Here is a 21916-nt window from a genome sequence, read left to right as displayed (position 1 = left end):
GGTTGTGAGGACCGAGTAGAGGACCAAAACAAGCCTAAACGCAAGTGGAAACGTAAGATTTATCCGGCTTCGGTTGTGCGTAGAAGTGCTAGGGCCCGGACCACTAAAAAATTTCATGATGAAATATGAAAGGAACCTTTTGGAATAGCAGAGGTCTTAAGGACTTGGCTAAGAGAAGGTTTCTAGCGGATGCATCTTAGAGCACAAGTTGGATTTTATCGCCCTCTCCGAAACCGGAACGGACAATTTTACTCCCCGGTTTCTTAGTACATTATCGGGAGGTGTTGATTTTGATTGGCATTGCTTACCTCCAACAGGAAGATCCGGTGGGATTTTACTTGGGGTTAAATGCGATACGTTGAAAGTCCGGAATGTGGTTATGGGTGATTTTGCGGTTAAGTTTCGGGTCAGATTGAAGGCCGATGGGTTTAATTGGGCTTTGGTGGCAGTATATGGCGCCGCACAGCCTGAACTCAAACCAGACATTTTGGCGGATCTAGTCTGTATTTGCGGTAGCGAGAACCTCCCAATTCTGGTTGGGGCGATTTTAACATTATTCGACGTCGGGAGGAAAAAAACAATGATAAATTTGACGGCAAATGGTCGTTTATGTTCAATACAATCATTGAAAGCTTGGATCTTAGAGAGACAGAGCTTTCTGGTAGAAAATTCACTTGGGCCAACACGTTACAAATCCTGACGTTTGAGAAGCTGGATCGTGTCCTAGCTAGCGTCGAATGGGAGCAGAAGTTTCCCCTTGTGATGGTCCAAGCGTTATCTCGCGCGATCTCCGACCATACCCCATTGCTGGTTGACTCTGGAGAAGAAACGCATGTGGGCAACAAGAACACTTTTTCTTTCGAATTAGCGTGGTTTGAAAGAGAAGGGTTCCTGGATCTGATAGCACGAGAATGGGCTAAAGATTCAGGGGGGAGGTCGAATGTTGAAAGATGGCAGAATAAGATAAGGCACCTAAGACAGTTCTTACGTGGATGGGCCAAACATTTGAGTGGGATATATAAGGTCGAGAAGGAAAGGCTCCTACTTATTCAATCCCTAGATTTAAAAGCCGAGTCCTCCATTCTAGATACCAGGGAGTTGGTAACTAAAGTGGAGGCGGAAATGAGACTGAAAGAACTGTTTTGAGAGGAGGAATTGAAGTGGGCACTGTGAGCTAAAGTTCGCAAAATCGTCCAAGGGGATGATAACACTCAGTTCTTCCATATGATTGCGAATGGCAAGCATCGAAAGAGGAGGATCTTTCAGCTCGAGCAAGATGAGGGGACGATTTTAGGATAGGAGAACCTAAAATTATACATCACGAATTACTATAAGCAGTTGTTTGGGCCTCTTGAGGATAATTTCGTATCCTTGGATGAGTCAAGGACCGAGGATATCCCTCAGCTAGCTGCGGATGAGAACGATATTCTGACCACCCCATTTTCGGAGAAAGAGGTGTTTGAGGCAATTTCACAAATGAAGAACAATAAAGCTCTAGGACCGGATGGTTTTCCGCCGGAGTTTTATAAGAAGTGCTGGCACATTATCAAGGGAGACTTGCTCCCGATGTTCCATGATTTATTCCGTGGACAGTTACAGCTGTCTCACTTAAACTACGGAACAATCACTTTGCTTCCTAAGAAAACAGAGGCCGTGCAGATTGAACAGTTCAGGCCAATTTGTCTTCTTAATGTCAGTTTTAAAATTTTCACCAAGGTGGGGACTAATAGGCTTACGCAGACTGCGCATACTGTGGTGCAACCTTCCCAAACTGCTTTCATGCCGGACAGAAACATCCTAGAAGGGGTTGTAGTTCTGCATGAAATGCTCCATGAGATCCACACGAAAAAACTTGATGGGGTGGTTTTCAAAGTGGATTTTGAAAAAGCGTACGATAAAGTAAAATGGACATTCCTTCAGCAGGCATTGCATATGAAAGGATTCGATCAGGCCTGGAGACACCAGGTAGATTCTTTCACTCAAAAAGGGAGTGTTGGGATCAAAGTGAATGACGACATAGGTCATTACTTTCAGACACACAAGGGCCTGAGGCAAGGTGACCCGATGTCACCGATTCTTTTCAACATAGTGGTCGACATGTTGACAATCCTAATAGGAAGGGCTAAGGATGACGGCCAAGTAGGTGGCCTTGTTCCGCATTTAGTGGATGGCGGAGTGTCGATCCTTCAGTACGCTGATGATACTATCATCTTCATGGAGCATGATTTGGCAAAAGCAAGAAACATGAAGCTTGTGTTATGTATGTTCGAACAATTATCGGGGTTAAAGATTAACTTCCATAAAAGCGAATTGTTCTGCTTTGGAAGAGCTAAAGATGAACAAGAAGCTTACAAACATTTGTTCGGCTGCGAATTGGGGTCTTCACCCTTCACGTATTTGGGTATACCAATTCACCATCGCAAGCTTTCTAACAAAGAATGGAAGTGCATTGAGGATCGATTTGAAAAGAAACTAAGCTGCTGGAAGGGCAAGCTTATGTCATACTGAGGCCGATTAATTCTCATTAATTCGGTTCTTACGAGTATGCCTATGTTTCTCTTGTCCTTTTTTGAGGTACCAGTTGGAGTCCGAAAAAGGCTAGACTTCTATAGATCGCGCTTCTTCTGGCAGAGTGATGATTTAAAACGATAATACAGGCTCGCTAAATGGGATATCATTTGTAGACCGAAAGACAAAAGGGGTCTCGGCATTGAAAACCTAGAGGTGAAGAACAGATGTTTACTCAGCAGGTGGTTGTATAAGCTATCTGTAGAGACGGATGCCATGTGGGCCCAAATCCTGCAGAACAAGTACCTTCATTCCAAAACACTATCCCAGGTGACGGTGAGGCCGACTGATTCGCTTTTTTGGAAAGGACCGATGAAAGTGAAATCAACCTTTTTCAACAGGACAAAATTTGTAGTTGGAAATGGTACTACCACGAGGTTCTGGGAGGACACATGGCTAGGGGAAACGCCCCTTGCACTCCAATATCCTTCTCTCTATAATATTGTGCAGCGAAGAGAAGCTTATGTTGCAACAGTATTACAGTCAAATCCTCTAAATATTCAATTCAGGAGGACTCTAGCGGGAAATCATTGGGAAGCTTGGATCCACCTTGTGGGAAGATTGATGGAGGTCCACCTTTCTCAACAACCCGATCAGTTGAGCTGGAAACTAACAAAGAATGGAGAGTTCTCGGTTAAATCCATGTATTTGGATGTTATCAACTCTAGCACCATTCCTCGTTCGAAACATGTGTGGAAAGTCAAAGTGCCTTTAAAAATCAAAGTGTTTATGTGGTTTGGCCATAAACAAGTCATTCTAACTAAGGACAATTTGGCAAAACGCAATTGGACAGGATCTACAAGATGTAGCTTCTGTGATTCGGACGAATCCATCAAACACCTCTTTCTCGAATGTCCCTTGGCAAAAAAATTGTGGCGGACAGTGCACCTAGCTTTTAATATTACTCCTTCGAATAACATCAACACGTTATTTGGGACGTGGTTAGATGGGTTAGACTCTGAAACTGCGAGACATATCCGTGTAGGAGTATGTGCTTTATTATGGGCAGTCTGGAACTGCAGAAACAATTTGGTTTTTAACAGAACAACAAAAATTCATTTCTTGCAGGTTATCTTCCGGACCACTACACTCATCCGTATGTGGTCGCTACTCACTCCGACGGAGGCCAGGGAGCGTTTGGTTACTGGATCTATCCGATGGGAGATGGTAGCTCGGGATATCTTCAACCGGTTTGGATGGCGGTCATGTAATAGGATAGGTGTTTAGTTTCCTATCTTATATTTTTGCCTGACAGTTGTGGCTATCCTGTCATGTTGCTTTTGCTCTTTGTGAGCTTCTTTACTTTTGAGACCTGAGGACTTCTGTTGAACATTTCACTTATTATTAATAATATGGTTGTATGCATCATTCTGATGCAGAGGCCGGGGCCTGGCCCCTTTTCGAAAAAAGAAAAAAAAACTAGTTCTTGTAGCAATGGTGCAATGTGAAGGGCTTGCCACCATTCTTCTTGTTGTGTTGTTTGTATAGGTCTTTGATGATAGGCCCATACTCCATGATTGGCACCCCACTCAATGATACATGGTTGACTTGATCAATACACCCGGACGATCGGGTATTGTTGTTGGACGGTGCCCCAACGGTATCCAAGAGAGCCTTGAGTGCAGTTGAATCATACGATGATGGCGTTGGAGTAGTAGTCTTCAATCCTAGTCCCGGTGGCAAGGCGTCGGTGGTCGCGATCCCATCTACAAGTACAGGGGAGGCAGCAGTGTCCTTCTGCATTCCAATAAGGCTACCCTCCGCTCGGATGCTCGGATGGCGATGTGGTCCTGTGCTACTAGGACGTTCTTGTAATAGGTCTGAGGGTCTTGGGCCTTCATATCCCCCAGCAACGACGAGTACGTTTTGCTGACCAATTCCGCCCCACAGACGAGGATGAAGGAGCAGGAGGACAATGTGCGATTGCCGGAGTGTTCCGGATTGGGATTTTCGCTGCGCCGGTGACCTTCCTTACCCGCCAATCGTCTTCAAATTTATGACAATGACCTTCGCCATACTGAGCCTTTCGTGTCTCCTAGCACTTGTAGCGGTTTGATTGTCTGTTTTTGCGGGCATGGTCGATACTGGTCTAGCGCCTCACGTCGAGACCGTGCTACGCATGTAGCTGCTGGTATCGTAGAAAGCGGTGGCGACAACACATGATGATTTCAATTTGGTCATGCTTCTTGAGTACCCAGTCTCAAGCCTCGAGGTGAAAACCCTAGGTGTGACTGTAGTTGGTTATACCTGGCAATGGTGGTGTTTTCTCGTCGTTACCTTGTTGAAGGCATTGCTAAGGTTTGCTCGGACTTTATATTCAAAGTGAAAACCCAGGATCTCATCATTGGTGGTTGGATCCAGTGACGGCGATGCTTGAGTGTTGTTCCCTTCTTGGAGGCAATGCTACGGGAGAACCTCTCTCATTGTCGTGATGTGAATAGATGATTGGTGCAGATCTTGGCATCGTAGGAGTTTGTCGATCGTTGTTTAATCCCTTTAGAGTTTCTTTTTCTTCTTTCCCATCTGCCTAGGCATAGCTTCGATCTTGTATGAATTTTTCATTTGCATTCGTGACTCTTTGTGTGTATGTGTGTGTTGGTGTTGGATATGTGGATCGTAATTATGCATAGACCGGGTGTGTGCTTATTGTGTTTGTATCCCTTTGATGCTTCATTTTGAGTCAATAAAATTCACCCGTCGTCGAAAAGAAAGGCTCAATTTGTGATTGCTCCAATGTGTTGTGTTGTGCTTATTTTATCATCTACTATAGAAAATTAGCCAAAAAGATAGGCTAAAGCAGACTAAACAAACACTAAAATAGATAAAAACTAGTTGGGAAAACAGGATTATAATCATCCATTGCAATGTCAAAAGCAGCCTAAACCTCTCTAATTGATAGATGGCTTGGAAAGGGGCTTTGTTATCTTTGTTTGCGAAAAAGGCACAATTTATTCAGATTCCAGCATTACAGAAACAATTGTGTGAATAGTAAAAATTACAAGAGAGCCCCTGAGGAATCTATCGTCTTCAACCTCAGGAATGAGTAGATGGCGCGTCGTCGTCTCTGCTGCTCCCTCTAGGAGCTGGTCAAACCTTCCTTCAGGCGGACGGTAAGTCATCGACACTTCAGCCCCTTTGAACCTACATCCTGGAATCAAAGTCATCACTAGAATCATAGAAGCATGCCGACTGAGGGATTCGAGCACTTCTTCCAGATCTAGATCCCTCCACCAGATAATGGAGGTCGAACATCGAGTCATGGTCACCACCCAAACAACCACCATCCTTCAGATCAATGCTAGAGCGCCATCACTGTCGCTCGAACCAGTGGTCTGGCACCCACTTCATCTAAATAAATTGCCCAATACAATCGGATCCGCTGGTACCAAAGCTTTATGGACCTTCCGTCATTGTTGGAAGCACCAATGGAGTGGGGAGTGGCGGGAAGGACATTAGTATGACTTTAGGGCGCCTTCGTTTAGCCACCATAAGCAGGACACAAAATTCTACTAGGATAACAAACATAAACAAAAACAGAACAATTCCCTCCCACTCCGCCCAGTCGCCTCTGAGGCGGGCCGCATAGTATAACCTGAATCATCCTTTGTTCGCCCATGAGCATAAAAATGTTGGGACTTTTGGTGTTAAATGGATTTGCAAAGCTAAGATTCCCATTGATTCAAATTTTCACATGAAAACTTTTCCTGAATGCTCTACTCATCAAAGATAGTAGAAATGGTTGGATCTCCATATGTTTCTTCATTACAACCTGGAATCTTGTCACCATTTGGGGAGTGGCACCTTGTTTTACACTTTTGTGATTCCTAACTATTTGGTACAATTGTTCTAGTCGATGCATGTTGAAAGTGCATCTCTATTATACCCTAGTGGTTCTGTTGATTTATGACAAAACAATTGAGAGACTAATGTTTCATTGTGTTTATTCTGGTATAGCATGTGATATTATGGTGTATGATGCTTTTTTATAAGTGGAAGATCATTGATGAACCCTACCTGCAACTTTTCAACTTGATGTCTACATAAAGCTCTTAGTACGTATTTTACATGCTTTTAGTCAATCCAAGATTCACATTGAGTGTAGGACAACCCTAACATGAAGAGAGGAAAAGCAAAGTACTTTGGTCTTAACTCCAAGAACATATCCTAAGACACAATCCTCCAAAATTCGCACCTTATTCATTCCTTTGTATGAGTTTCTCTTTGCCCCCGAGCAAAGTCAATTTCAACAGTTTGGGACCACAGTTTCTTTCATTCTATAACTGTCAAACCATTCCAACGTAACATTATAAGTTTGCTCCCACACTTCCAAGCACAACATTTCTCCTCGGCGCTTCCGAGTCGTTTGAACTCCGCCTATGTTGTCGCAACATAGCCGGTCCCAAGCCCGGGTAAAGGAGGAGGGTTGTGATAGGCTTGGTGAGCCAACGTAAAAACTCAGCCACTCTTATGGAGATGAAACCCAAAAGATTTTCATTGGGGCGTAACCCTCTCAGGGACACGCCGCATCGAAACCCAGGTGTGGTGGAAAATGGGCAAGGGTCGAGCCGTCACCCCCCCCCCCTCGGTGGCCCGCCGTATCTTGATACGAATACGGTGGCAAGTAAGTGAGGATCGGGTCGTCGCATCCTTAGTGGCGCACTACATCGGCGCCCGGATGTAGTGGAAAATGAGCAAGGGTCTTCACATTTGACTCGACGAGTGCGAAGGGTAAGGAAGCTAGCCAAGCCTAGGAGGATTCGCTTAGGTAGCCAGAACGTAGGGTCTCTGATAGGGAAGCTTCGGGAGCTAGTTGATCCAGCGGTGAGGAGAGGTGTTGATATCCTTTGTGTCCAAGAAACCAAATGGAGGGGACAAAAGGCGAAGGAGGTGGAGGATACCGGCTTCAAGTTGTGGTACACGGGGACGACTGCAAACAGAAATGGTGTAGGCATCTTGATCAACAAGAGCCTCAAGTATGGAGTGGTAGACGTCAAGAGACGTGAGGACCGGATTATCCTGGTCAAGCTGGTAGTTGGGGACTTAGTTCTCAATGTTATAAGAGCATATGCCCCGCAAGTAGGCCACAATGAGAACACCAAGGGGGAATTCTAGGAAGGCCTGGAAGGCATGGTTAGGAGTGTACCGATTGGCGAGAAGCTCTTCATAGGAGGAGACCTCAATGGCCACGTAGGTACATCTAACATAGGTTTTGAAGGGGTGCATGGGGGCTTTGCCTATGGCATCAGGAATCAAGAAGGAGAAGATATCTTAAGCTTTGCTCTAGCCTACGACATGATTGTAGCTAACACCCTCTTTAGAAAGAGAGAATCACATCTGGCGACCTTTAGTAGTGGCCAACACTCTAGCCAGATTGATTTCATCCTCTCGAGAAGAGAAGATAGGCGTGCATGCCTAGACTGTAAGGTGATACCTGGAGAGAGTGTTGTACCTCAGCATAAGCTGGTCGTTGCTGACTTCCGCTTTCGGATTAGTGTCCAGCGGGATAAGCATGACAAAGTCGCTAGAACGAAGTGGTGGAAGCTCAAGGGGGAGGTAGCTCAGGCATTCAAGGAGATGGTCATTAAGGAGGGCCCTTGGGAGGAAGGAGGGGATGCGGACAATGTGTGGATGAAGATGTCGACTTGCATTTGTAAGGTGGCCTCGAAGGAGTTTGGAGTGTCCAAGGGAAGGAGAAGCGAAGATAAGGATACCTGGTGGTGGAATGATGATGTCCAAAAGGCGATTAAAGAGAAGAAAGATTGCTTCAGAGGCCTATTCCTGGATAGGAGTGCAGACAACATAGAGAAGTACAAGATGGCGAAGAAGGCCGCAAAGCAAGCTGTCAGTGAAGCAAGGGGTCGGGCATATGAGGACCTATACCAACGGTTAGGCATGAAGGAAGGCGAAAGGGACATCTATAAGATGGCCAAGATCCGAGAGAGGAAGGCGAGGGATATTGGTCAAGTCAAATGCATCAAGGATGGAGCAGGCCAACTCTTGGTGAAGGACGAGGAGATTAAGCATAGATGGCGGGAGTACTTCGACAAGTTGTTCAATGGGGAGAATGAGAGTTCTACCATTGAACTGGATGACTCCTTTGATGAGACCAACATGCATTTTGTGTGGAGAATCCAGGAGTCTGAGGTCAATGAGGCTTAAAAAGGGATGAAAGGAGGCAAGGCGATGGGCCCTGATTGTATCCCCATTGAGGTATGGAAAGGCCTCGAGGACATAGCGATAGTATGGCTAACCAAGGTTTTCAACCTCATTTTTCGGGCAAACAAGATGCCAGAAGAATGGAGACGGAGTATATTAGTACCAATCTTCAAAAACAAGGGGGATGCTCAGAGTTGTACTAATTACTGTGGAATTAAGCTGGTGAGCCATACAATGAAGCTATGGGAGAGAGTCACTGAGCACCGCTTAAGAAGAATGACAAGTGTGACCAAAAATCAATTTGGTTTCATACCTGGGAGGTCGACCATGGAAGCCACTTTCTTGGTACGACAACTTATGGAGAGATACAGGAAGCAAAAGAAGGACTTGCATATGGTGTTCATTGACTTGGAGAAGGCCTATGATAAGATACCGAGGAATGTCATGTGGTGGGCCTTGGAGAAACACAAAGTCCTAGAAAAGTACATTACCCTCATCAAGGTCATGTATGATAATGTTGTGACAAGTGTTCAAACAAGTGATGTCGACACTGATGACTTCCCGAATAAGATAGGACTACATCAGGGGTCAGCTTTGAGCCCTTATCGTTTTGCCTTGGTGATGGATGAGGTCACAAGGGATATACAAGGAGATATCCCATGGTGTATGCTCTTTCGGATGATGTGGTGCTAGTTGACGATAGTCAGGCGGGGGTAAATAGGAAGTTAGAGTTATGGAGACAAACCTTGGAATCGAAAGGGTTTAGGCTTAGTAGAACTAAAACCGAGTACATGATGTGCGGTTTCAGTACTACTAGGTGTGAGGAGGAGGAGGTTAGCCTTGATGAGCAGGTGGTACCTTAGAAGGACACCTTTCAATATTTGGGGTCAATGTTGCAGGAGGATGGGGGTATTGATGAAGATGTGAACCATAGAATCAAAGCCGAATGGATGAAGTGGCGCCAAGCTTCTGGCATTCTCTGTGACAAGAGAGTGCCACAAAAGTTAAAAGGCAAGTTCTACAGGACGGTTGTTCGACCTGCAATGTTGTATGGCACTGAGTGTTGGCCGACTAAAAGGAGACATGTTCAACAGTTAGGTGTGGCGGAGATGCGTACGCTGAGATGGATGTGTGGCCACACGAGGAAGGATAGAGTCCGGAATGATGATATACGAGATAGAGTTGGGGTAGCACCAATTGAAGAGAAGCTTGTCCAACATCGTCTGAGATGGTTTGGGCATATTCAACGCAGGCCCCTAGAAGCTCCAGTGCATAGCGGACGGCTAAAGTGTGCGTACAATGTCAAGAGAGGTTGAGGTAGACCGAATTTGATATCGGAGGAGTCCGTTAAGAGAGACCTGAAGGATTGGAGTATCACCAAAGAACTAGCTATGGACAGGGGTGCGTGGAAGCTTGCTATCCATGTGCCAGAGCCATGAGTTGGTCGCGAGATCTTATGGGTTTCACCTCTAGCCTACCCCAACTTGTTTGGGACTAAAGGCTTTGTTGTTGTTGTTGTTGGTGGTGGTGGTGGTGGTGGTGTTGCTTCTGAGTCATTTCGGTTTGCTCCTATGTTAGTCACAGTTTAGTTTTAGTGCCGCAACTCATTTTCAACTAGTACTCCTGAGTTTTGTCTTACTTCTTTCTGCAAATTCTTATTCTTAGAACTGCTTTGTTTACTATAGTACAACTGAGTGATTGATTTTATCCGGTACTTCCAAATCACTCTATCTTTGTAGAAAAGCTGCTACTTTTTTCATTCGGAACCACCACTCATTATTTCACCGGTACTCCAGAGTCCTAACTGTTCAAATTTATTTGAACTTGTTCGGTAGTCCCACAAGTTTTCTTCCGGTACTTTTGAACCTAGTTACTTTTTGAGTGACGGTCAGATTTTGGATCTTCTCTATGAACATCCTCTCATACCTTTTCATGCGTCCATCCATCCATCTCATCCACCCTTGTTCATGCCACCTCAACCATCCACTTCCTCCACTCCATCCATCTACCACATAGAGAAGCAAGATCCAAGGAAAGAAAAAAGAAAAAAAATAAGTGTTGGATGATTCCATTTTCATTTCTTGATTCTTTAAAGGCCAAGAACTCCCCTTTACTAAATGCCTACACCTCAAGCTCATTTCCTTTCACCACAATCCTATCCTTGTGAGAGAGTGACCCTTGGATTCTTGAGAGAAGGTTTAATTGATGATCATTCAAGGAGTTCTTATCCAGTGATTTGCTTTGCTTGTTACTCTTGGATGGTGTGCAACCCATATGGCTAGGAGTCACTTGAGTACCTATAAAGTTCTACATGTGAAGGACTAGAGAGTTTGTATGGGCTCGGAGATTGCCAACTTCAGGAAGATTTACCCTCGGTGGTTATTTGGATAACCAAAATTAGAGCCTAGTTTTAATAAAATGCTCTTAGTAGGATTTTTTTAGAAAAATAGTTTTATTAATAATTTTGTTAGGAAAAAGTATGTGTATAATCTTGATTGGATGAGAACGGCTGCAAGAGATATGCTAAGGGGTTTATAGAAAACTGTTTAATTGTAGTTTTTCCATAAACTCGTTTTTTGGTTTTCGGAAAACTAAAAATTACTTATCCTTCAATTTGTTATGATAACCAAAAAAATTAGTTAGTTACAAACATAATTGTGTTTAGGAAAATCGATCAATTAAAATCTAGGTATCTAAACAACCCTTTAGTGATGCTTCTAAGTGCAACCCATTGTGGAATAGGTTGATTGTGCTCCGTGGGCCGCTTGGTGGGCGACACAACCAGGACCCTTGTGATCCTGGAACCGTTGGTTCGTATCCTCCATCAAGGTGGCTGTAGGACATCACCAAAATCATCGTGTCAACCTATGTTTGCACATTCTACCTTACTAACATACATTCATGCAAGTTGTTATATTTCCATATCTCTACTTATTCGACATGCTTGATTGTGTAAGGATCAACTAGCCTTTTGTTCTTAAACTATCAAACCTAAAAGCCCTCTAAACCTTAGGACAGATCCCCCCAACATGTCCTTTTTCCACAGGGAGATTGCTCCTTTATGGATTGTCTATCAGTTATATGTTGGCCCATCTACGAATTACACCTAATGATGCATTGCGTGAAATGAAAGTCATTACATCTCCACATGAGATAACTCATAGATTTCTTGTTGTTTATTATTCAATAGGTTTGAGGAATAAATAAGATAAATACATGTGAAGGATCATCGTAAGATGCTGATGAGATGATCTATTGTTGTTTTTACTATATGCAATGAATCCTCTACCTTGTTGGTGAAGCTAGTGGGATGAGGGTGATTCAAGGATATGAATTTTATGGTTGGGATGGTCAACTTGTCCCCTTTTGGATAATGTTTTTTATTCATTTGGTTGGTGGTTAATTTTGAGAATGCTTATGATAGTAAAATTTGAGATGTGATAGTTGTTCATAGTCTTTCCCCTCAGCTTTTCATTGAGTTGATAGGGAACAAGGGGTTCCAGATAAGTGTGTTTAACTCATTTTCTTCCTATATGATATTCTCTTTGAACTATTTTAGATCTTGAAAATGAGTTGTACAATAGATGATATGACACAATGGATGTTTCCACTTTACCTCGTATATATTGTATATCCTTCAAGCGTAGTAATTTTATTGTTTATTAAATGATCCACTATTTTGTTCACACACATCTGTTGTGTCGACCATCGAACAACTATGGTTAGACAAAACCCTAGCTGTTGATGCCTCTTTGCGTCCCCTCGCCCATGTAGAGGTGGGGCTAGATACATGGAGAAGGTGTTCTTCTGTTGTCTAGGTATCATGAGGGATACATCATTGCAATCCCACATAACATAGTTTTGGGGACACATTCTTATATTCAATATTGGACAATTTACAAAATATAGAAGAACGTGGCATTTTCAAGGGTGTTTCTAAAATGCTAATAAGAAGAGCTTGTCCTTGTTAGTGAGGCAAGAAATCTTCCGCCTTTGTGGATGAAGCTGATTTTACAAGGGTGATTTGAGGAATACAATGGATATGGTTGGGATGACCGATTGGTCTCCCATTGGATAGATTTGTGTTGAATTCGGTTGGTAGTTATTTTAAGGAGTGCAAATGATTGTGAATTTGAGATGTAATATGTGCTAACTTGTTTATCCCCTTAGTGTTATGTCGGACCGATAGGGAACAACATGTTTCATATTAGTGTGTGCAACTTGCTTTGTTCATTTATGTCTCCTCTTTGAACTGCTCATTTAGATCTGGGCAATACATCGTAGAAAAGATGTATGTCACTATAGGTGTATTATTGATATGTCAACCACTTTTAGTCATATATATTTTATCCTTGAAAATAGCAATTTTTCTTTTCATCAAGAAAGATATTCTAAAACTAACAGAGTTGGAAGCTAAGGACTTCTTCTGATATATCTTTTATCCTTGAAGCATAGAAATTAGCTTGTTTATTATATGATCAAGTACAAAGTGCTTAACAAGAAAATTACTACAAAGTAAGTGAGTTGTAAGTTAAGGATATTAAGATGAAAGAATATCTTAGTCTCAAGCATGAAGATGTTTGGGAACCAATTTTCAAGATAGACATTGGTCTTAATCATATGTAATCTTTATGCATGTCATCTTGTTGCTAGTGTCTAAACCGTGTCACTACCATCGACAAAGACTAAACCCTAGCCGCCAAGGCTAAGGTGACTGGGTGCTCTTCTACTAGCTGAGCCTCAGAAGGGGCACATCACTAAATCCCCTCATGAGATGATTTCCATATTTTGCTCTTTGACAGGTTTACAAAGGATGAGGATAAAGCAATTTTGAAGGTGGTGTTAGGATGCTGACAATGCAATCTCATACTCTTGTAATGGATCTTTTCTATGGTTGAAGCTAGTGTGATGAAAAGTATTTGAGGAATACGAAAGCTATGGTTAGGAGTTTCTGATGATCTCTTTCGGATAAAGCTTTCCATTGATTTGTCAGCTTCTCTTTTTGAAGTGCTTATTGTAGTGAATTTTGAGATGTAATAGGGTATAATAGGTTTTGTTCCTTAATTTTCTATTGAGATGATAGGGGATAACAATTTCTAGTTTATGTCTTGAACACACTTTCTTCATTGCATGTCTCCTCTCTAAACAACTTTAGTGTAGAATTTGGTAACAAGTTAAACAATGTGTCATATGACAAGATGGATGCCGACATAGGTACATGTATCCTTGATGTGATACCCCCTTTATCTCCAATACATTGTGATAAGTTTTATTTATACTCATCATTCCATTGAGTTTAACCATGATACTCTCGAGATTTATCTCAAAATATCCCATTAAGTTTTGCTTTTATTTCGTTTCCCTTTTTCTGTATTTTGTAGGTCTTTTGGTTGTTTCTCCCTTGTAAGCACTTACCAGGAATTGCTACCCATTTTTTTAGTAAAACATAGCACAATTTGTGGCTGTATTTGGTATATTGAATGAGAGAGTCCTCCAAATGAGCTCAAATGACGAAATAACAAATTTCCTTTTTGGATCATCCCTATTTGAGGTTGTATGCAAAATATGACCAAGCTACCAACTAAGCACATTAGAGCAATGGACATAGCACAATACGAGCTCGGGTATGACCGTACAAGGTGGTATGACCATCTGTACCATGCAGGAAGAGCTGGAGAAAAGGCCTAGTCTTCACAGTCCAAACATTGATTGGGTGAAATTTGTTTTTATTCCATATATGGGAGGTAACTAGGGTTTAGGGGGCGTATAATTCACCTTGGAGTTCTTGGATCAAAACAGAGGAGTCAACTTGATTCTTATATTCATCTCCAAGAGGTATCTGGCCCTAACCCTATTCTAGTCCAATCCCTAGGCATTTTGGGGCTTGTGCCCTAGCCCATACCTCCACACCACTAAGATCCATCACATCCTTGAAGGAAGGACAAATGAGAAATACAAAGAGAGAATCTGCCATCCTTCATTGTCATAGCCCTATTCGCTGACGTTGCGCCCCCCTCTCTATCCCTCGTTGAGCCTTCGTGATGGTTGTAAACTTGAACCCCCTTTTTAATGTGTCAACTATTTTAGTAATTGTTGGTTCTAGGTTTTGGATGATTTAGTATGTAAATTTAATATTATTTCATTTTATTTTTGTCTTTTCGTCTTGTTAGTTACTAGTTTAGTTTGCTACCCTTTACAATTAGCATGTGCCAAGAAGCAAACATATTAAGTTATTTCCAATGTAGGTTTGGGTGCAATGTAGCTGCATTCAGTAACATGCATAGCTATGGGGTTGGTAAAAACCTTCCTTAACTCCTGAAGTTCAATAATGGCTTACACTTCCCTTGAAAGGTTCTATTGTCATTTGGGCACTTGTGGTCACCACCTTGCATCATATCAATTTTAATGTTTACTATATGATCCAACTACAAAGATTTCATCATGAAAATTTTAGTAAAGGTTAGGACTTGGATGTTAAGGCACTAATATGAAAGAAGAAAAATTCTTTCAAGCAAACAGGTATCAGGGAACTAATTGTCAAGATAGACATTGATCTTAAAATAATAATAATTCCTGCATGTCACCTTGGTGCTAGTCTACTATTTGGCCACGCTAGTCTCCTTAGTTTCTTGCAAAACATAGGTGCCATGACCCCAACACCACATTCTCCTTGATGATGCCGAGGTCAAGTCAGCCAAATTGGTGAGTTCTTCTTCTTAAGAATGGACCAACGTACACTATGGTTGTGACATCTAGATGTGGTGGTGGGTGTATAGCAAGGTGTGAAAGCATGCATATCTAGAATGGTAGGTGGCTAGCGAGGTGCATCAGCTAGCATATCTAGAATGGTGGGTTCCTGATTTGGCATGAATGAGGGAGGCAGTTATGGTGCACATGGCTACCGTTCTGGTGTGGAGGTTACATCTTTTCTCAAGTGTACTTGACTATAACGTCCTATGGCTGCATGGGCTAGGTTTTCCTAAGATTAATGTGTAGTGACAGTGGGATCCTACTACACATGTCGAGCAAGCTAGGACACATCAATTTTGTTGGTGTTTGAAATTTAGATGCACGTAGATGGTAGAGTGAGCACATACATGATTCTGGGCACGTGCGGTATTTGTCGTGGCATATCAATCTAGTGGGTTTCACATGGATAAAATGGATAGGCATGTGCCACTATATCTATAATAACTTAAGGTACTATAGTGGGAAGCTTCCTGTGGGAGATGGGAGTGTTGATTAGCACATGATATACACAACACGACATGACTAGCTACTATGAGCATCAGGTGCTATACATTATTTGTGGTAGTTGGCATTACGGGCGAAAACTTAACTCTAGTGTCGGTTGATGCCGACAGTGGTGGCTCCCTTGAGGGACATAGTTGTGTAGCTCTACTTTTGTTCCTGCCACATGAGGTTTTTGAAGTGAATGTTAAGCTTCACGCACTAGCCAACGCAACCAAAGTTCAAATTGATGGAAAGGGCTAGGAAATCCACATATACACTTCAACACCCCCTCTCGTGTGTGACACAAGAAGTCAACATGTGAATAGACTTAGAGGTATGGTTCAAGAGGCCTATACGTGGACACACAGGGGGCAACATCAATTTTTGCATAAACTACAAAAGCCAGGACTTGAGCCCAAGACCTTAGGCCCTGATACCATGTTAAGCTTCATGCACTAGACAACGCAACCAAAAGTCTGAACAAATGGAAAGGCCTAGCCAATCCAAATATACATTTCAATGGTGAAAATTCAAGATACGATTCTAATAGAGTGGGTGACTTTGGAATATTTGTCGCTATCTTGTTCGAGGAGATGGCCTTGGAGAGTAATTTCCTTGTAGAAGGACAGAGACTTGCATTTTTATGTAGTGAGGTTTTGCTAGTGATAGATGTGGACGAAGTATTTTGGTCGTGAGCACTAGCCTTGTTGATCGATAGCGGCTTAGGAATGTCCAAGATGTAGCATCGCAGCATGCAAGCGAGTGAGAATCTCACCACGCGACTTTTAAAGGTGGTGTCGGGTAGCCGCGTAAGATGTGGAAACAAGCCGGAAGCTAGTGAGATGTACTCGGTAATGTTTGCTTGCAAGCGAGTGTCTTCCATTATGTCGGTGGCAAGACTTTTGATGTCATTATAGGTGACATGTTGGACATTGTAGGTTTCTTAAGAGTATCAATATGTGTGACAAGTTTGGTTATAAACCTAACTATTTGTAACTTTTGCATTCTAGCTTCTAATTAACTTACATTAATCAAATGAAATACAAAATTGGTATGTGAACTCGTAGTCGGAGTAAATGAACACTTTAGTTAACGAACTCACAAAATGCACACCTAGCACCCTATTCTAATCTAAATGATATAGTTTAGTCCAAATAATGGTTCGGTGATGGGACCATACGCCAATGTGGCATCCCTGTGTGCTCCTTCTCAGAGAAGACCAATAGAATGAGTGTAGCTCTTCTAGTGTATCAAAATAAGGCTGATATACCAACACATAAAAGGAGAAAGAACCCAAAATAGGAGTAATAGTAAACATTGTGTGAGTATGCATTTACATCCATTGCATAAACCCGTGTCACAATAGGCCTAAGTACCTTCTAATTGACAGTGATGATAAGTTGGAGTCGGTCCTCGGGAATGAAGGGGATTATGGTCCACATATACTGGAGGTAAAGTAAATCTCCCCCTAATGATATTTTTGACTATTTAGCTTAACCATTAATATTCCGTTATGTTGCAGCACCTTATACCTGAGGAAATAATCCTTGACTTTAACCCAACACAGTGCTATTCCACATTGGTGGATGGAATACTACTAGCGAAATAAATCAAGGGGCACTACCATCAAATGCTTTTATTGAAAAGCATATGAATGAGATCATTGCCGCAGAGGCTACCATGGCTACTACATGATTTGTGTCCAATACTATCAAATTTGTAGTGACTTGTGATCTATGTTATATATTTTGGCTAGAGTTTGACCTTCAAGATTTTTTTGGATGGCGGTGTGTTAATTTACCTGTGTCTTCCAGTCTCATGAACAATTCACTTGTCATGATATTTACTATCTCATGAACATGTTATTTCTCATGATACTTTGTAAGTCATATGATCATGCACTTACTCTTATGTTTTTTTATAGAAAGACTGTAAGGGAGGCCCCTACAGTATAATTGGTGCAACAAGCCAAAATTGCAAGTACCATGCCTTAAACCTGGATGGGTGAGAAGGTAGCAGCCCCTTTCCACCACTAGGTTATGCCTTAGTCTGCTCCTTACTCCTATGTCAACTCATTTCATCATGCTTTGGTCAATGTGTGGGAGAATAATATAAGGAAAATATATATGCATTGCCATAATTCGTTAATTTCCCACAATGCGATAGTGTCATTGTCAATCATGATACTTTGTTAGTCATTTGATCATTCACTTAATTTTACTCTTATGTAAACACGCGGCGGTTGTGGCTACACGTAGCGGACACCACGCCCGCGTGGCAGCACGCAGCTGCAGCCAGCGCGCATGGTCCATGCATGCACGCATGGTAGCATGTTGTAGTTGCAACCACGAGCTTCAGCAAAGGTCCAGGGCAGGGACGGGGGTGGTGTCTAGCACATGCTAGTGAGTTCCTATCTGACCCAGTCAAGCTCCTCTCCGACCTAGGGCAACGCGGGAGATGAAAGAGAAAAGGATAAAAAATATTTGAGGTTGTAGGTGGGGCCAGGTGGGTGGAACGGATTTTGGGCTAACGTGTGAGGCATGTCCGGGCGCGTCCGAGCCTCCCCATATCCGCCCCATATATGGACTGACTTCGTGGAGTACCAGACAGCCCGAGCATTTGAGGAGACTTTGATGAGTCCGGTTGGATGGCCTTTTTTCTTCTCTCTCTTGTCCGGACCCTGACTGAGCTATCCACCCGGACGTTTAGAAAGCCTTCGAGGAGTCTGGACGTAAATGTTCTTAGTCCACTTTCACAAATGTCAGATATTTGGGTGTCCATGAATGCTACATACATGGTGATTACATAGCCTAAGGTCTTGATTTCAAGTCCCTACTTTCCCAATTTATCCAAAAATTGTTGTTGCCCCCCTCCGTGTCCACGTATAGGCCTCTTGAGCCATACCTCTGAGTCTATTCACGTGTTAGACTTCCCACGTCAAATGTGAGAGGGTGTTGAAGTGTATATATAGATTGCCTAGCCCTTTCCATTAGTTCAGACTTTTGGTTGGGTTGCCTAGTGCATGAATATTAACATGGTAACACGGCGTAAGGTCTTGAATTCAAGTCATAGCATTTGCAATTTATCCAAAAATCAATATCGCCCCCTCTATATCCATGTATAGACCTCTTGAGCCATACCTCTGAGTCTATTCACATCTTGACTTCCCGCGTCACACGTGAGAGGGGTGTGGAAGTGTATATGTGGATTGCCTAGATCTTTCCAAAAGTTCTGACTTTTGCTTGTGTTGGCTAGTGCATGAATATTAACACCCCTAACTAAGCAGGAGATTGCGCGACTTTGATGCTTGCTAGTGCATCTTCCAGTTCTCCATCCATAGGTTCTGCTCCCAACTCTTCTCACAATGCGAGATCACCTTCTACACACACAGGTACATCTTAGTGGATCCTTGATACCAGAGCATCTTTTCATTCACATGATTCATCCACTCTATCCTCTATTCAATCTCTCGATTCTCTTGTTCATGTTTTTATTTCTGTTTGTAGCTCTCACTCAGTTACTGGCCGAGGCATTCTCAGCACTTCATCTTTTCATGTTACTGATGTTGTTCGTGTTCCTTAACTTGCCATCCAGCTCATTTCTGGTGGTCAGATTGTTGACTCTGGTTGTAGGGCCATTCTCGACTTCGACTCATGCTTGTTCTAGATAGTCACAATATACTCTACTTGGTGCTGGCCCCTAGTGCCATGACTCCCAGGGCCTCTAGGAGCCTGGCTGGCTTCACCTTCCCTCCACTTCCATCGCCATCGGTCTTTCCGCCTCTGTTGCCTGGTCTACCAGCTCTTGTTAGCAGTGGCATCATAGCCTTGGTGACTTGTATAGCTCTCATCTCTTGTCCTTAGTCCGACATGGCCTTCGTGGATGTGTCTCAAGTGCTGTGTCTTTAGATTGTCAAGGTTGTTGGCTTGGCAAACAGGTCCAACTACCTTATCATCATAGCCAGATTGTGTCTCGGCGCCCTTTCGAGCTTGTTCACTCTGATTTGTGGTCCAGCTCCTTTTGGCTCGAAAGGGGGTCATTGCCACTATATTATCTTTATAGATGATTTCTCTCGCCACACTTGGATATATTTTATGTCTTATCATTGTGAGGTTTTATCTATTTATAAGCATTCCACGACCATGGTTCATACTCAGTTCTCCATGCCTATTCGTCTATTTCATGCTGACTGCCTCTATTTTCCACGTCTGTGTCTCAACTTGATGTTAAGAGTGAATTTCTTAATGGTGAGTTGCATGATGAGGTTTACATGTAGCCCCCACCTGGGTATTCTGTTCCCTGACGACATGGTATGTCGTATCCATCGCTCTCTTTATGGCCTGAAGCGAGCCCCTTGCACCTGATTAAGTGTCTTGCCTGGTGACTGCCCTGGGTTTTCAACGAGTGCTCATGATCCAGCGCTGTTTGTCCACCTTTCTGCTTATGGTCAGACTCTTCTTCTTCTATATGTTGACGACATGATCATCACTAGCGAGGACCCTAAGTATATTGCCTTTGTGATGGCCAGTCTTAGTGAGCAGTTTCTTATGTATGATCTTGGCCCTCTTGGCTACTTACTTGCGTTTGAGGTCTCTTTGACCTCTGATGGCTTTTTATTTCCCAAGAAAAGTATACCCAAGATCTTCTTGCTTGTGCTGCTCTCACTGATGAGCGCATTCTTGAGACTTCGATGGAGCTCACATGCTACTGATGGTGATCCCTTGTTTGATCTACGTATTATCATAATCTTGTTGGGAGTCTTGTCTATCTAGCTGTCACTCGTCAGGATATCTCTTATCCAGTTCATATTTTGAGTTACTTTGTCTCTGCTCCCTCTTAGCTTCACTATACTAACCTCCTTTGTGTTCTCTGATATCTTCATGGCACGATATCTCACCATCGGTTCTTTCCCCATTCTAGTTCATTACAACTTCAGGCCTATTTGGATGCTAAATGAGCTAACGATCCTCAGATCATCATTCACTTTATGCTTACTGTGTTTTTCTTGTTGGTTCTCTAATTGTCAGGAAGACGAAGTAACAGACTGTAGTTTCCCGTCCGAGTGTATAGGGTGACTTGCGTATCGTGGCTCTTTTGGCGTAGAGGTTACTTGGTTATGGTGGCTACTTCTGGAGTTTGGTGTTTCTGACACTACACATACTCTGCTCTTGTCTGACAGTATATGTTCTATTAGTATTGTGTGCTATCCTATGAAGCATGAGCTCACCAAGCATATTGGTGTTGATGCAGCTTTTGTGCACGCTGGTTTGCAGGATTGGGTTATTGCTCTTCAGTATGTGCCTTTTGAGTAACACAATTGGCAGATTTCTTTGCGAAGGCCTAGACTAGAGCACAACACGACTTCTATCTATCCAAATAAGTGTTGTTGATTCACCATGAATTTGAGGGGGATGTTAGAGTTATATATATTTAGCCATGCACCTCGTTGTATTTTCCCCGTTTTATACTTAAGTTTTTTTTTGCATATTTTACCACACCTGTACATGTATATGCTAGCCTATGGCTAACTGGAAAGACAAGTTGTGTATTTCATAGTCCACTTACTCATTCCACCTGTTGCAAGCCACTCTACTCCATTCGGCTACCACCAAAGATAAAGGGACATCAAATGCAAGAAAGGAAGGAAAAAGGTGTTGTGTGATTTCATGTCACTTCTTTGATTCTTTGAGGACCAAGAAACACATTTCTTGAATCCATCCTCCCAAAGTCCATCTCTTTCACCATGATACACCTCAAACGTACCGATACTTTTTGTATAAATCATCCTATAATGTTATTAATTAGATACCATTTGGGAATAATTCTTGTTGAATTTAGTCGACTAACATATTAATCCAGTGCCTGGTGCTAGTTCCCAATTTTTTCCTGTTTTCGTAATTTCAAGAAAATCCCTAGAGAAAGTCTCAGGAAAATTAAAATCGAAATGGTTCGGGAAGTT

The 21916-nt window shown here is 42.6% G+C and overlaps 1 protein-coding gene and 1 pseudogene across 2 annotated transcripts in view; one reads left to right on the top strand and one right to left on the bottom strand.

Annotated features, from left to right (window-relative positions):
• The window catches only part of LOC125525434 (MADS-box transcription factor 51), a 42061-nt gene that overhangs the window by 4137 nt on the left and 16008 nt on the right, over positions 1-21916 (bottom strand). The window lies entirely within an intron of this gene.
• LOC147959290 (uncharacterized) lies at positions 9615-10163 on the top strand (annotated as a pseudogene).

Source organism: Triticum urartu, chromosome 7A (assembly GCF_056163025.1).
Source record: "Triticum urartu cultivar PI428250 chromosome 7A, HENAU_Tu73, whole genome shotgun sequence".
In the NCBI taxonomy this organism is placed as follows: domain Eukaryota; kingdom Viridiplantae; phylum Streptophyta; class Magnoliopsida; order Poales; family Poaceae; genus Triticum; species Triticum urartu.
This window is presented reverse-complemented; position numbering and strand designations above follow the sequence as displayed.